This window comes from Bidens hawaiensis, unplaced genomic scaffold, assembly GCF_021521415.1.
Source record: "Bidens hawaiensis isolate Kalapana, Puna unplaced genomic scaffold, B.hawaiensis_p1.1 tig00043086_1, whole genome shotgun sequence".
NCBI classification, from domain to species: Eukaryota; Viridiplantae; Streptophyta; class Magnoliopsida; order Asterales; family Asteraceae; genus Bidens; species Bidens hawaiensis.
This window is the reverse complement of record NW_027505824.1, coordinates 153-5,768: the sequence shown is the minus strand read 5'-3', so window position 1 is coordinate 5,768 and position 5,616 is coordinate 153. Positions and strand designations below refer to the sequence as shown.

Here is a 5,616-nt window from a genome sequence, read left to right as displayed (position 1 = left end):
TTCTATTCTACCACGTTGCACTCTTGTTCCCTTCTTTTCCCTTCACTAAGTTTTGTCCTAAGAAGTTTTCTTAGTAAGGTTTTTAATGAGGCAATATAATTGATCCAGTAGCATCAGTTTATCTTATAGTCCTGAAGTACCGATTTAGCATCATCTTGAAGAATGTTTTTTATTATATAAAATACGTGATGCACAATTTTTTTTCCTTAGCTACAGTTTTGTCCCACTGGGTTTTCTTAGCAAGGTTTTTAACGATGCAACATAATTTAGCGTATTAAATGATAAGTTAATATCCTTAAAGGCTCAATATATGGATTTGTTCCATAAAGAAAACATAGAGTCCCATGTTATGTTTATACAGGATATCCGTCAGACTTGCACTGAGAATGACTATAATTCAGAAACGCTTTCAATCATGAAGATAAATGATCCAACACAACAAGAGGCGTGGGGTTTAGACTAAATCATAGACCTAACGACTGTATATGAAGACAATATAACTTGCATAGTTCTTATTGGAGACGACTACATTAAAATCAAGTCAAGCTACAACGGAAGAAGATTGACTTTTAAAGACTAAGATATTATGTTCAATTGAGAGGGAGAAATACACATGTTGTACTCTTTTTCCTTAACTAAGTTTTGTCCCAATGGGTTTTCTCAGTAAGGTTTTAACGAGGCAACATAACTAATCCAGCAGTATTAGTTAATATCGGTCCAGAAGAATTGAGCAAACGTTATCCAGTAGTATAATGTTGATAGTGTATAATAATGTATATCTGAGGGGGGGTGTTATAAACCAGATATACAATACCCCACATAAATGTATTTGACGGTTAGTTTTATAGTTTGCATGTATATATACGCACATTTTTGTTAGCATGAACTACTTGATTATTAATAATATTCTATAAATTCTTTTTGGATTCTCTGGTTTATTTTAGTGTGTATATATGTCAAAACATGCATATTTGTTTTTTTAATAAGTAAAAGAAGCTTTAAAGCATACAAGAGATTAAAGATTTAATCAATCTGAACCTAAATTGTTTCGAAATAGATAATCAATTCAAATATACATGAAATGAACTTTTGATAATAAAATATTATCATCATTCCAATAAACAAAACACTGAACTTTAATAATTTATATTACAATTATTGCTTTTATTTTACTTCATATTTTAACTTTTCATTTCCCCACCACTTCCAAGAATAATCCAAAAAAGGTTTTGTATTAGAATCTAATAATCACCGTTTAACTGGGTCACTAGCTGCGCCCATCATTGTTTGTTTTTATTTAATTATTGTTTACACTTTACTAATTTAATTATATTATTTTTTATATTTTATATAATTCAAGTGAGAGACAGCATTTAATTATGATATATTAAATGCATCTAACACAAGATATTCAGTTCATTATCCGAAGAGTTTTGTTACAAAAACTGAGAAATAACATTTGAAAAAGAAAACATATGGAACATATTCGCCTATCTGACTTACATATGAAAGATCAACAGCAGAGACTTGAGATTTGAGAGTAAGATTGCAAATGAAGCAATACCCAAGTAACAAAACTAATATTTGTGATGGCATGTGATCTCTTACTTCAATTCTAAATCTCATGATACCAAATAATAACATAAAACAAAAGTTTCACTTATTATATGAAGAAAATAATGAAATTGCCTATTTTTTCTGAATGTGTTATACTATATACGTTGTATTTAGCCACCATAGTGACATATATTACATTAATCTTATACTTAGAGTACATTTTGTTTTTTTTGAGCGTGATGTTAGCTTTCATACCTTCTTGCATTCTCCTAAGTTGAAGGAATGTAAAATAGTTGTTTTCACATTGTTAATTTATAAACCCATATTAACAATATCATGTGAAACGGTAGCCTAATATAACACAGAAAATGTTCACTTTATTAATTCAAGGACCGATATTAACAATATAATGTGACACTGGTACCATAATACGACTCAGAGAGCCGTTATAACTCCTATCACCTTTTAAATTTAGAGACCCATATTAACACTATAATGTGAAATTGATAGCCTAATATAATATTACTAGACATGTTTTTTCACTCTTTTTAATTCAGGATATTATTAACTATCTTCAATTTATCTATGAAATTTATAGTATATGAGCAAAAGGCAATTCATGTATAATATGACACATAACATCTATATGAACTAGATTTGAATAAACAAATATATGTGTAGATATAATGCTCTTTGATATAGGTATAGAAATACATAACTGGAATTTGGAAATATACTACTTTATGTGATTGTCTCCAATATATCAACTTTTGGACAATTTTTTTGGAATTTATGAGCCCAAACAAAATTGAAAGACGAGTGTCCATTTTTTCAGGTTAGATTCATGTACACATTTCATCCATCTAATGATGATATATCCACAAGATGCCAATCAAATAATCAAAAATCAAATATAATATTTCATTACACAAAAAAGATACTCTCCTACAATCATCATCATCATTTACCCTCACCATATTTTTAACTTATTTATATGTTTTTATTATTTATATAAAACAAAAAGACATAGAGCCCCGTCCCTTTTCAACTCAATCTCATCATCTCTCGTTTCTTTCGGGTACCCTTTGTCGCTATATACTCAATCTGGCCCCACCTCACTTCAATTACACAAATGATTCAACAATTTAATTCTTTTAGGGTGTAAAGTAGAATAACTTAAACCACAAGGACTAGAAATGTAAATTATTTTATCAGAATCTGGCATCCTCAAAACCGTGTAAGTCGCTGACTCTGTTTAATGTCTTTCTCATGATTGCGACTTTAGCCAGCTTCTCAGCCACTCGCCAAGCCGATATCGGCGTCAACGGCTCACCCTTTTCATTTACGTAAGCCGCTGATTCCGTTTGAGCCTGAGCCTGAGCCTGGCGCCGTCTTTGCAACTCGTTCAACTCGGCTTCCAAGCTGACAACAAACTCGCTAGAGCCCGAGCTGGTTTGGTGAAGTGTGGCTCGAGCCGATATCAGCTTGTGGTACGCGCCGAGGAGGTCGTTACGAGCTGTTAGCAAGCGTGACTCGGCTAATGCCCGGGTAGTGATGAAGAGATTTCTAAGCCGTTGGATGGAGAGAAGATGATCTGATGGTGTGTGGACTAGGCACGACCAATGCATGCTCGTTACAATAAATAACATCCTGCGTTACTGAATCCCTATAACTGCACCGCACGGATAGTACTTGGTGGGCCCCAGTACCCGATGACGGGACCTTCAGTTCGATCAACAATTCTCTCTCTTCATTCGCACACAATTCCCCGATTCTAACTGTACCAGTACCAATATCGAAACCGAGAGCTAAAGCTCGTGGCGCGTAGGAAAACATGGATGTGATTTCCGCGGGAGCCGAACCGGAAAAAAAGCCTAATTGTAATTGTAGATCTTGCACAGGTACGTTTAACAAACTCGTGACCGATTTTGCGAACGAGTGTTCGTCGATTAAGGTGAGTTTTAAGCTATGAACGGCGACGTTTAGGTGAGACTGAGAGTAGCGCGTGGTGGACACATATGACGACTGACTGGACACGTCGGATAAGAGGAAGATACTCGCGACGGTATTTTTCTCCCGACGGTCTTCTAACACCTTTGCGGCTTTTTTAACGGCGTCGGTTGCGTTAGAATAGCCTTCGAGAATCGCCATCGCGTCCACTATACGACGAGCCGCTCGTTGACCGGAGGCGGTCATTTGTTTTAGATGTAGTAGCCGCTTAGAGTATGAAGAGAATGCGACTATTGATAACCGATCGGAGGATGAAAGCGATGAAATGATGATTCTCATTGTACGTTTCATCAGCTTCAGCTTTACGCTTGTCATTCTTCCACTCACATCAATTACAGTTACCAGATCAATCGGAGCTCTGTTTCGTGTTGGTGTTCTCCGTGTAGACGGTGCTTTTGCTCTTAGAGCAATCGCGTACGTCTCGTAACCTCTTCCGGTCGAGATCACAGCTGCCTCCGGCAATAACCTTACCTCCACGTCACCGTTACCTCTAGCATCTATATCTACCGGACTGTTACTGCTGTTACTGCATCTGTCAACGTGAAACCCTTGGAACTCACTAATCGAGTCTTCATCATCGCAGTTTTCATCAGATTCAGGGATCGGGTTAAACCAACCTTTAGGCGTCAAACAAGCTATCGGCTCATCATCGTTATAAACCTTCAAATCTGGCTTGAACGAATTCTGCTTGGTGAATTTCTTCCTCTTGTCAACAACGTCAGCTGCTACCATTGTGGGTAGATTTACTTTTGGTTTCTCTAACTTTTCCGCATACTGATCCTTCTGATGCTGTATATCGTTACCAGACAACACAGACGTCTGTTTCTGCAGAGTACCACAGATAGGACAAGCCAGCGTTCCTTTTTCCTTCACGTGACCGGCGATGCACGGGAAGTGAAAGCTGTGAGAACACTCCGCGGTGAATATCGCCACTCCTCGACCCCTCTTCACGCTCTGCGAGCATAATCCACATCTATCCTGCAAATTCAAAACCACGTGTGTCAGAATCTAAGCAGTTATTGCGGAAAAATATCGATATCCGTAATTTTAATATCTATGTAAAATTCATATATATAGCAATTTAACAATAATAATTCAGTATACTCTCCCATTAACAAATTAACCTTTTGCAAATTGCAAAACACTGATAATCGTAGCAAGTAAAAATTGATTAAGATTTAAAATAATAACATTGAACGCTAAAAGTTATAATTAAGACTTAAAACACTGATATCATAAATATCGGTGGTATATCGGTCAATATCGTTGATATTATTGGTACCAATATTCTGACTTATATATCGTCAAGGGACCGATAACCGATATCGGTCAAAATATGAGATAATGATTAGTTGATTACGATGGCTATGTGAATCTTACTGTGGAGAAACGTAGGTTTGCTTTCAAGAGAGAAAAAGCCGACGGCGAACGAGGCGACGAAGGAGTGGATGACCATTGAAACAGCCTCGGGCTGTTGCTGGTCTTGCAATGAAGCTTTGGACTCACCGGAACAGAAGCTGATTTCTCCTGTACGCCTGTGGTGGTTCGAGTTCGACATCGCAGATTTGGACCGGCATCGGTTTGTACATGAAGCCGAGGCGTTGACGGAGTTGAAGAAGATGAGCTGAAAAACACAAATCTGCCACCAGGTTTGGGAGTATTATTGTTATGATTATTATTATTATGATCACGATCTACTCTGGAAGATTTAATTGAATCGGAATCGGCTTCTCGAGGAACCGATGTGCAGAAAGCTCTTCGCCATCCAAACACCATTTGGCTGATTTTGATGGTGAAATTTGAAAATAGAAGAGGGTAATGTAATGTAATGTTATGTGAAAACTGAATGTGAGTGGAGGATGGAAGGCAAGGCAGAATATAGAAAAGGTGGGTGACTAATGTAATTGAATTAAATAAAATATTAGAGGCTCTGCATCTTAATTTTGTTTCTTGGGCAGAGTTTTTATTACGAGGTCGATATATTTATTTTTAGGAAAGATCGGCTGCCATTAACTGTACATAAATGCCCATCCCGTTTTTAATGACTGT

At 36.7% G+C, this 5,616-nt stretch overlaps 1 pseudogene across 1 annotated transcript; it reads right to left on the bottom strand.

Annotated features, from left to right (window-relative positions):
- Positions 1 to 2,707: 2,707 nt before the first annotated feature.
- LOC143615472 (E3 ubiquitin-protein ligase WAV3-like) lies at positions 2,708 to 5,343 on the bottom strand (annotated as a pseudogene). Its single transcript, XR_013150482.1, has 2 exons — positions 4,948 to 5,343; positions 2,708 to 4,545 (listed from the first exon to the last, which is right to left on the bottom strand). The product of XR_013150482.1 is annotated as an E3 ubiquitin-protein ligase WAV3-like (transcript).
- Between the last annotated feature and the right edge of the window lie 273 nt (positions 5,344 to 5,616).